The sequence below is a fragment of the Notolabrus celidotus genome, chromosome 19, assembly GCF_009762535.1.
Source record: "Notolabrus celidotus isolate fNotCel1 chromosome 19, fNotCel1.pri, whole genome shotgun sequence".
NCBI lineage: Eukaryota > Metazoa > Chordata > Actinopteri > Labriformes > Labridae > Notolabrus > Notolabrus celidotus.
The window spans coordinates 24,921,325-24,932,987 of record NC_048290.1 but is presented as its reverse complement, the minus strand read 5'-3'; positions in this window follow the sequence as shown (position 1 = coordinate 24,932,987).

The window sequence follows — 11,663 nt, the reverse complement described above, 5'->3', positions numbered from 1 at the left end:
TACCTGTGAATGTTTTTTTTCAAGACGTAACATTTTCTACCACATCAACCACAGTATAGTTGGAGAAACTCCACAGCACAAGAAGTAATCCACCCCCCTTTGTTTGTGCTCGTCATGGAACTCCAAAGAGTGGTTTCAGCTCCACATCAAAAAACTTTCTTCAATACATTAGATAGCTGCAGTACTTTTTTGGATGATGGAGTTAGGTTTCAGTTTGATTTCAGTTTGGTTGAAAGAGAAACGACATCATCAGGGATCAGGGTCAGGCTAAACTGCAAGCGAAGCTGCGTCTATGCTCTGAGGGAAAAGGGAAGTGACACTATTTAAAAATTCCTGGCAAGAGAACTGATTCCAGTAACAAATTGTTAGTAATAACTTGTTTTTCTTTGTTTTCATGTACTTGTATCTTCCATATAAAAAATGTATGACTAATTATAATTTCCATCCAATCAGCATATTTGACTCATAATTGAGTCATGTCTTACTGTGTTAGGGGTTCAACTTACCTTTACTTAGGTAAACAATGTTGCAGGTAATGGGATAAGACATCTAGTGGAGCACAAGAAACTTTAAGACGGGGAAAACTTTGCCGGCAGTGACCGGAAAAGCTCTGAACCACTCAGAGGGCGTGTTATTGGTTACTCTATTTCCAACAACCCTCAGGGATAAAACTTGAATTTGGTTTTATGATAATGAGACATTAAGTGGTCCATTTAAAATTACCTTCTTAAAATAGCCTTAGGTCAAATGATGATGTCCACTCAGAGCTGTTTCATGAAGTCTTGCAGTTCCTGTCAGTTCTGTTGACTCATAGTGTTTTTCAGAGAATTATTTCGGGGCCAGCAACAAAGTGGTACACAAAGTGGTAAATGTGTCACTCATAGTGAATCTTTGATGTGGAGAATGTAAAACAAAACTGTTTCTGCAGCATGCTGTTTATCACATTGTCTAACACCTACCCTTCGGCAGCAGCCACACGCATTAATAATAGCTACACTAATGATCAGTGTTGTTGCTGAAAGTCTTGTTTGCTTTTGTGGCTCATAAAGAGGCATCAATATTCATTTCAGTCTCTTTCATACTCAACTAAAAATCTTCACAGGAGCTTTAATGATTCAGAGCTATACTACATATCTAAAAAGAATCAGCTGTTAGAAAACAGAGTAAACAATTATAATTATAAAAACAAACCCATTAATAACACATTAACACCTGATTACATTTCCCCTGATCATACTTACTTGCTTTGTTTTCACAAGAGAATGGTTTTCCTCCATCAGCTGTTTCTTGCTAACTCTTTAAAGACAACTTCACTTACTTAAACTGAACTATGAGCACCAATCAAGGTCACTTGTCTATCCTGAGGTTTCTACTTCGCTCAGGGACACATCTGTTAATCTGCAATCTCAACTGTGATGAATATGTCCGGTCTGTTCTTCTGATTGTTCCTGTTTGCTGGAAATTCTTAGTTGAGACACCAGGCTTACTCTTGTAAAACTTGATCTGTGAACACTAGCATTAAGAGGAAGAGGAAACATTATTTCATATGCAAGAAATTATCAAGTTTTTAGACCAAACCCCTTGGTACTGTACACACAAAAAATGTAAGGGTTATGGTCAGGAAGCAGAATCATGCAGATTACCATATAAGTAGTGATACTTGGGAGAAGAGGTCTGTCTTGAGTGTACTAACACAGGATTATGATGCAAGACACCGTGTATTTAATACAAAAAGAGTAGATATGTCTTCTTTCCACACAGGAAATGTGTCACTATGAAAATATTTTATTAATATGAATTTAAGTTAGCTGCTTTTCTCTGTCTCTCTCATGCTACATATTGCACATTTACTGTTAAATATATCTGAATCAGAAATACTTTATTTATCCCTGGGGAATTTCAGTGACCACAGTTGCTCTTATACACAATAAACTACATAAGAATATAAGAATATTAATATAAAGAAGGAGTCTCTCCCTAGAGCTGGCTGCCTGGCCAATCGGGGAAGAAGGGTGATGGTCAGGGAGATGACCAAGAGCCAAACGGTCACTCTGACAGAGCTTCAGCAATCCTCTGTGGAGATGAAAGAACCTTCTAGAAGAAAAACCATCTCTGCAGCACTCCACAGATCAGGCCTTTATGGTAGAGTGGCCAGGCGAAGCCACTCCTCAGCACAAAGCACATGAGGCACCTAAAGGACTCTCAGACCAGGAGAAACAGCATTCTCAGGCCCCGCTCATCATCTGGCCAACACCATCCCTACAGTGAAGCATGGTGGTGGCAGCATCATGCTGTAGGGATGTTTTTCAGAAGCAGGAACTGGGAGACTAGTCAGGATCAAGGGAAAGATGAATGCAGTAAAGTACAGAGAGATTCTTGATGAAAACCTGCTCCAGAGCCCCCTGGACCTCAGACTGCAGTGAAGGTTCACCTTCCAACTGGACAACGATCCTCAGCACACAGCCAAGATAACAAAGGAGTGGCTTCAGGACAAGTAACTGATTGTCCTTGAGTGGCCCAGCCAGAGTCCGGACCCAATTGAACCTCTCTGGAAAGACCTGAAAATAGCTGTGCAGCGACGCTCCCCATCCAACCTCATCAAGCTTGAGAAGATGTGCAAAGAAGAAGGGGAGAAGCTCCTCAAATCCAGGTGTGCTAAGCTTTTAGCATCATACCCATGAAGACTGAAGGCTCTAACCCCTTCCAAAGGTGCTTCAACAAAGTACTCAGTAAAGGGTCTGAATACTTTTGTACATGAGATGTTTGAGTGTTTTATTTTTAATTAATTTGCAAAAAATTCTACAAAACATTTTTCACTTTGTCATTATGGAGTATTGTGTGTAGAATCTTGAGGGGAAAAAACAATTTAATCTATTTTGCAATAAGGCTGCAACACAACAAAATGTAGAAAGAGTGAAGGGGTCTAAATACTTTCTGTACCCACTGTATCTTTTTTGTATTACATTAAGCAGGATCTATCAGCCGTATCAATAACATGAAAATTACTTTTGCATTTCTACTTCTCATTTATATCACATATCTGCTTTTTTGTATTCAGGAGGTATAAATGACAGAGTCTTAATGACTTGTTAATATGATTTTTGTAGTTATTCTCGATATCTATAAACATTATTTTCAGTTCAGTTAACTGGGTAGCGGTGTACTGTAGTTTCCCTCCCTGCTTTCATCTTAGTGTCACTAGATGGCGCCATTGTCATTTAAATCCATGCTCAGTGTGAGCACTGTGCAACGTTTCTGATGATGACTGATGACGACTCCATGAAATGATGTTCACTCTGGTGGGAAACAATGTCACTTAAGGATCTACACATGAAACACACTGAAATGTTCTTTTGCTTGCTGCTCTTGTTAATAAAGAGAAACATTTTTATGATGAACACTTGGTCTTTTATAACTGATTTTTTTGTATTGTTGTGTTTACAATGTGTATTTTTTCTATAACATTGTAAGCTTTGGATTTGGCTGACAGTGATTTTTCCATAAATAATGTCTGATATAATTCTGTAGATTAAACAGTATAAATACATTAAGCTGCTTTGTGTTTGTTTCTTGAGGAAATCTAACATCCAACTGTATTTAGGCTGGAAAAGGCCTCAATTGATTAAAAGTTATTATTTTCTTAAAGTGGTAGAATTTGTGATTCTGTGCCAAAAATACAAAAGCGGTTTTGTGGTTGCCCAAAAAGTTCAATCCAAGAAAGAGGCTTCCCCATGAAACTCAACTCTCCAACAAAACTGATGCTACCCCCCCTCCTCCACACACACACACACACACACACACACACACACGCACGCACGCACGCGCGCGCGCACGCACGCACGCACGCACACACACACACACACACACACACACACACACACACACACACACACACACACACAAAATGAGAGTTAACCCCATCAAAAAGGACGGCCTCCTACATGCGCAGCCCCCATTTCCTCCTCCAACCTCAACCTCTCAGACCAAAGAGGCGGTTTCATCATTTGGTAATTAATATTCTGAGGAAGAGGAAGAGCATCAGGAAACAATTATGCAATAATGTATGGATGTAAATGCACACAGTGTCCACACACACACATACACACACACACACACACAGTGTCCACACACACACGCGCACACACACACACACACACACACGCATGATTGACTCTTCCTCTCTTTCAGGGTCAGGTTTCTCTCATACATGCAAGACAACAGAGAGCAGGTATTACATGAGCCTCAAACAGGGTGGTAGGTTTTCATTTTCTCTAGTTTAAGTGAATTAAATGTCACTAGACTATTGATATATCCTGGTTTTACATCTGCTCTCCATGTAGATCTAATGGTAGAGATATTCTTGTATTGATATCCAAACCTGGAATGCCTCATACCATCTAAAATGTTCAACAGGTATCGGCCAATCAGATGTTCTAATTTTTTAACCTTTGAAAAAATTAACTATTTCAATCAGGGATGAATTCTTTCTCCTCACAAGATGAACCATTCTGTCTACTTCTGCTGTAGAGAACTGATACTGAACTGATATCTGTCAATTTATCACGGCAGGACAGAAAATAACAACAATGTGATTCTAGTCAACAATCAAGGTTAGTTAGAATGACGAAAAAGTAAAAAAAAATCAAGCAATGTTTAACACGAGACAGTTCTGTAGATGTGTACAATATTGTGCATAGTATGAAAGGTGTCCGTTTTGTTGAGTGCCACTAGGGCTACTATACAGGGTATGTTTTATAGGCCCTGAGCTGTTAAATACATAGTAATATGTATATATTTTCTAATGCCCTTGGATAAGTATTTGGTGCCAGGTGATGACAAAAGTACAGGCACCAGAGTTAACATAAGAAATGTGTCTGCACCATTTTACACTCCAAGTCCAACAAGTTTTTAAGCACTGACATGTGCTGCTGTACTGATGCACCACTTGTTTTAAATGTCCACTCAGTCTGCCTTTATGAAACAAAGTACAAAGCAAGCAAGACAGTTGGTACAGCTTAACCCAAGTTACATACTTATGTTCCAATTTTAAGTGACCGTGCAGAAGTTTCATATACTACTCAAAGTAACAAGCTATGGCATATATGTACAAAAGATCTGGAAACCTTTTATCTCTCTGAAAAGTGACACAAGAGATATTAAAAGACAGGATATGTTGTCATACTGATCCTATTAACGGACTGTCATGGTTAATGATATGATGAATGACACTGCATGCAATGCAGGGCACGTCCTGATATGCTACAAGATGATTCAATAACAAGTTACACAGAAACTTGAGGGTCACTGAAGATAAAGTATTCAGCTTCTAAAAGCAAAGTGATTGATCCACTGTTTGTAAGGCATGTTGAAATGCCCTGTTTTTCCTAAGTGTCTCGCAAATCCATTCATTTTTCTTATCTGGGCTATATGCGCAGGATGTTTTTCTGAATACAGTAAAATGTTCACTTGTTGCAGTTTTAGTTGAGCAGAAGCTGCAGTACGGCTTTATGTAGTATTGTTGTGCAACAACTTAGTGTAAATAGATAGATTTCAAGGCTGCTTTGTGGTTGGTCTACACACACTTATAAATCCAGAGAAACAAAGAAAAGAAAAATCTGAGTGCAAATATTATTGTAGTTAAATACTATGTGTTATGTTTCTAAATCATACCATTTTGGTAGATTTGTTCTTTACTTCTTGCACAGTCCAGGGAGGATGGGCTATGTAGTCATTGGCAGTGTGTTGATTTAAAGCTGAAAGGATGGCACACTTTTGTTGTCACTTGGGTCTAACACACAGCTTCAGTCTGAATCCATGAACCCGCCTCCACGGGCCCTGACCCAGTCCATCTGGTAATTGGGATCAGATGAGTGGCAGCAAAGAGTGAGTCGACCTGGGCTCTCCAGGACCCGCTCTAACCTGGAAGCATTTATTTTATGGAAAAGATGTTTAGTTAAAGTGCAGTGCGGCAGCCTGCAGCCCAGCCCCTCTAATGACTCTCCAGCTCTCCTGCCCGGGCCTGGAGACAGAGCAGTGTGATGGATATGACTGGTGAAACAGGGACACACACACACACACATGAACACACACATGCTGCCATCAGTGTGCACTGTGATGGATATGACTGGTGAAAGCTCTGAACACCGTTTCCTGAGTCCTTCACTTCCTTCCTCCCGGGCCTTGGTCGGCCGAGCTGAGCAGGGCTTCTCTAGACTTCGGCAGGATTGGATTGCAGATTAACTGGCTTCCTGTCCGATCCGTTGGCTGCGTTCATCTGCTTTCCTAACGGTCACTTTTATTTATGAGCAAGGGGTGACGTTATTGAGGACGAATGGGTGTCTTCAGGATGGATGAGATCCTGGAGGCAGAGGGGGGTTGATTTGGAGAGGGCAGAGTTATTCAGCTTGTGGAAAGAATTTAAGAAAGATATATATTTGTAATTTTCAACACAATGTCTGCAAAAAGTAATCAAAAAAACATTTAAATTATGTTTACATGCTCTCACTACACACTGCACTGTATCTTCTTTCTCTAAAATAAAGCACATGGCCTTTTTAGATTTCTACATCAGTTATTGCACAGAAAAATCTGAATATCACAGTCATGTTTGTGTTTTATGCAGCCTATATTAGTGTTGTTAAAAAGAAGTAAACAAAGAAAGTAGGGCTGTCAACATTAACGCGTTAATTCCAGAACAACTAAGAATCAAAATTAAAGTATCTTCTTTTTTTAATTCCTTCTATTTTGTCCCTGTACGTACATTGTAGTAAAGCTGCCGCAGTGTCTTCTTGCTTCCCGCTGCAGCCTTGATAGAAAACAAAGACACCACTGCACTTTAAAATGGCACATTTCACTTTTAAAAACTGCCTGACAGCTCAGTTGACAAGTCAAAAGCAGTATTCACTTTGTGTCAAACAGATTTAAAATTATCACCACTTAAATTTTGAGTTTCTACCACCACCATCAGACTGATGTCAGTGTGGAACTGAATCTCTGCATATTTCTTTTTGTGTAACAGTGTTTTCTTTAAAAAAATAAACTCTCCTTTTCACAGAATAAGCACTTTGAAGCTGTCTGCTACCTCTAAGTCATGTTTTCAGACCACACTGGTTTGGCAGTGCAGTATTTATTTGAACGAAATGTAAGAGTCAGATCATTGCATTCATTTGATTCACAAATAATAATAATACTAATACTAATACTAATACTAATACTAATACTAATAATAATAATAATAATAATAATAATAATACTACTAATACTAATACTAATACTAATACTAATAATAATAATAATAATAATAATAATAATAATAATAATAATAATAAATAATTCCTTTACATAGGTGATATGAACTATTTTGAAATGCAAAATAAAAGCATTTTAAATATGTCATTAAAAATGGGGTAATAGAAGTGTGCACTTTAGCCTAGAGATTAAGTCTCCTGCCCTATGCACAGAGGCTATAGTCCTCAAGTGGGTGACCCGGGTTCGATCCCAACTTGTGGCCCCTTTTCCACATGTCACTCCCCACTCTCCATCCCGGTTTCCTGCTCTATCCCATGTCCAATCGTCTCTAAATGGACAGAGAGGGACCAAAAATATAACTTGCAAAAAAGGGATAATTGTGTTTTTCGCCACAGAAATTCAGCGATTAATTGTGATTAAGAAACTGTTTGACAGCATTAATACAAATATTAATATGATTAAATTGATACATGCATTTTCTACAATCCGCCGTTAATTATCTTTCTATGGAGCAGTCAATCCCTTAATTATGTCAAAAAGCACACATGTATTGAAATAGGAAAAAAGATAACATAAACACTGCAACAACAGAGTTTCATTGGTTTCTGTTACTCTGACTAGAAAAGATTTTATTTTTTTAACTTGATAATAAAATGCTTTAAAAAAATCACCTGTTGCAGCAATAAATCAAAATGTTTTTTTCTGTAACTGTTTGGTTGAAGTCAAGTGTCTGGTGATAATTCAATAATTTCAACATCTAAAAAATAATTCTACGGAATCCCAAAGTGGATATGCTTCCTTACATTTTATTTACTCCGTTTCTGTGACAATGATTTAATTTATTGTCGTTTCCTTGAGATTCTGACTTCTGATAAAGCAAAGCTTGTTTTCTGGTGGCTGTGAAAGGCCAGACCACAACATTGCTGCCTTTACCTACATTCATGAAACAAGTTATGATTATCTTGATTGAAATCGAGATGTTGAGAAGCTGCTATCATAGGAAGGCAGAGAAATAAAAAGTATAGATGTCAACTTAGGGCTTCTGTGTTTTTCAGAATAAGAGGAGTTACTATTATGAGAAACTGAGAGAAATACTTCTGACAAAATTCAGTGTAAAAATGTTCAAGATTTGAAAAACAGCAGGCTTCCACCTAATTCCTTGCCTGAGCTTTGTGGTATTTTTAAGGGTTTTGGTGTAAAGACATATTTGTAAATTGGGTCCATTGTCTTTCCTTTCACTACCCCATCACTACAGGTCCGACAACCACCCACCACACACCTCTCATCCTCCCTCCTCCTCCCTCCCTCTCTCTCCCTCTCTCCTGCTGGCAGCCCTTGATTACACTTGTCTCCAGGGGGAAGGTTTCAGGTCCTCAGAGATAGTAATATCGAGGGCACTACTGGCTAGTCACTTCAGATCAGGGTGGGGGGAGGAAATGGCGACGGACATAAAGCTAAATATATAATTCCTCCCATGCCGGTAATCACGATGTCCAGACGATTTGAAATGACAGTTTAACCACTTTAGACTGAGGAACGCTTTGTTCCTATTTGAGAAGCGGGTGGTGTGTGTGTGTTGGACGGGGAGCCTCCTCGTGGGTCTTATCCAAAGGGGCCCGTGTGGTCCTCTCTCTCTAAATGGGAGTGGGGGGGAAAAAAGAGAAAAAAGAGCACACGTTCCATGGAGTTAAAATGGCTCGCAGACCAGACAGGAGCAATTCTGTGAATGACTGACGGAAGGAAACACTCTCACCGCCCGGTATTAGTTTACCTGATTATTAGGAAATCCAACTTCCCCCCAAAATGGCCGCCGATTTCCCTGTTACATGAGGTAAGAGCACCCACCTGGATTAAGCGTAAACGTGGTCTGCATTACTCCAGCTACCACAGCGCCCGAATGCCGCCCAGCTCCACCAATTACATCTATAAATATTAATAGGCTAATCTGCACATATTCTTCTCCTGCTGCATCCCTGTGAGGGTCAGAGATACTCTTATGAGCATCAAATACATTTAAATCTTTAGTTCAATTTGCATATGCAGAGGTTTTTCCGCCTCAGACAGGCACTCTCGGTGTCTTTTCCCCCATCATCACATCCCAAGAGGAGAGGGCATTCTGTATTCACGCTCTGATTGGATCCTTGATGAGATCTTCAGGATGGCTTTTCTCACTCTGATGCTCTTAACACTCCAGAGGTGATGAGAAGAGAGAGAGAAAGAGAGAGAGAAAGAGGGGAAATAAGAGGTGTGTGTGTGTGTGTGTGTGTGTGTGTGTCCAGCTCTACCTCTGCTGAAGTGGTCAGCTCTGCCGTGGCTCTGCAGACTCCTCAGAGCTTCAGCTGAAGACGGAACGCAGAGTAGCATCGCACAGACATCCTCACTTCTCTTTCAAACACATAAAGGCTATGTGATATATTGTTGGTCCTTTTGGAAAAGTAGCACTAGACCATTGTGGAGATCCTCTCTCCAGAGCGATGAATAATGCAACACACACATCTGCATAAAAGAAGGGATATCGAGAAGTAGAAGAGCACTGCTGAGAGGGGATGGAGGGACTGAGAGGAACACTCCAGAGGTTTTGATTCCCTTTTTCCAGTATGAGTTTCAGCTGTACTTTTCACTGTCCGTCCATGTTTTCTGAAAAATGTTAAAGGGATACAACTGGATTCAGTAAGGACACTTCAAAAAAATCATATTTTTGGAAGAGATTAATTTAAAAAACAGACAACAAATCAAACATTAAAAAGCACTCTTGCTCATTTAAGTCCAAAATCACTCATAACCTACGATGCGGTCCTTATAGTTTATACATTCAGTACTTTATGCTGAGTTCACCTTTTTATTGTACTTTCTATACGAAATAACATCATCCTGTATAAAATGTATGGGGAATATATGTGCTAAAGTCACTGATTGTGATGCACTTAGTATACAAAACAACCAAGCTTTGTGCTGACAATAAAAAGTAAGGAAATGATGAATAAAACACAAAAACATTGGCCTAATATGATTGAAATTTTTCTTCATTTTGCCAAAATCACTCAAGAGCAGTGAATGTGTCAAAACATTTGGATACAACCTGTCTGTAAAATGTTGGTTTTGTTGCATAAACGGCGTTACTGGAAATGCATAAACCTTTTTATGGGTGGGATAAATGTGTTTATGCAAAAGTAAAAAATGACTAATCCCTCTCCATGTATCGTGGTCCAGCTCTCTTAGAATGTACTGTATCTTTAAAAAAACTGATTTAAGTGTAGCTTATGATTTACTGTAAGTCAGGCACAGGTTTATTAATTAATCAAAACATAAATAACAGCACATCTCCTCCTGTACTATACTTGAATGTTACCTTAATTAAACTACCCTCACTTGTCAGTAGCTAGCTCATGATATATTTTCTGATCTGCGTTCACCCAGACATTACCTGGACTTGAGGTGCCGGTCAAGGCTACGGTCTTCATTGTAGTGGTCGCACAATGGACTCCCACAGGTTTGCTGTGTGTCTTCACCCGTCTCTCTCCAGCTGTCTAATCTAATTCAGGTGGTAAAAGCCCCAAACTAAACCTTTGAAAAGAAAAAACGTACCTGAACTTTTTCCCACTAATAACAGTTTTCTAAACAGTCAGGGTGAGATGACTTAAGAACGCAACAGAAAGTGTTCAGCAGAATTCACTGCAAACAATAGGCAGGGGTGATGATGTTTATATCATGTGACCAGTGTGAACCTGGTGGAGCGACACGTGATTAAAAACATCCGAGGATGAAGAAGAAAAAACATTTTCAAGTAACATTTATACCATCAGGTACCATAACAGTACAACCTCAAATTTGCAATTCATGTAAATGTGACGTTTGCAGCTACTACCTCATGCTAATTAGCTGCTTACTTAAACTTAGCAAAAATCAACTCATCAGAAAACTGGATTTATATTTAATGCTCTGTAACAAAATACACTTTAGTCGAGTTAAATCTGTATTTTCAAAACTTGTGATGGATCTGTAAAAGCGCACACAGTCAATAAAAGGCCTGACTATTGACTCTAACATTTACTGAACCCATTCAGTGTTGTATATTTTTGTGAGGAAACGCCAAAGGACACAACAGAACTTACACTAGGACCAAACTAAACTGCTCTCTCTCTAACTTGCACACAAGTCACGCACACGCACATGCACACACACATGCACACACACACACCCTTGTGCGTCAAAAGGCGGTGCTTGTAGTAGTAGTAAACATTCAAAAGGAGCAGGGGTAATTCACTTGATAAATGTCAACTGAAATGAAGCTATCAGCTGAAAGCAATTTCCTCGTGCTTGCCTGTGTTCTGCGCCAGAGACTGGGGAGATTTTCACCCCTCCATCGATCATGAAGCCTCTGTTTTAGGCCAAGGTACACAATGCCCTCAAATTGC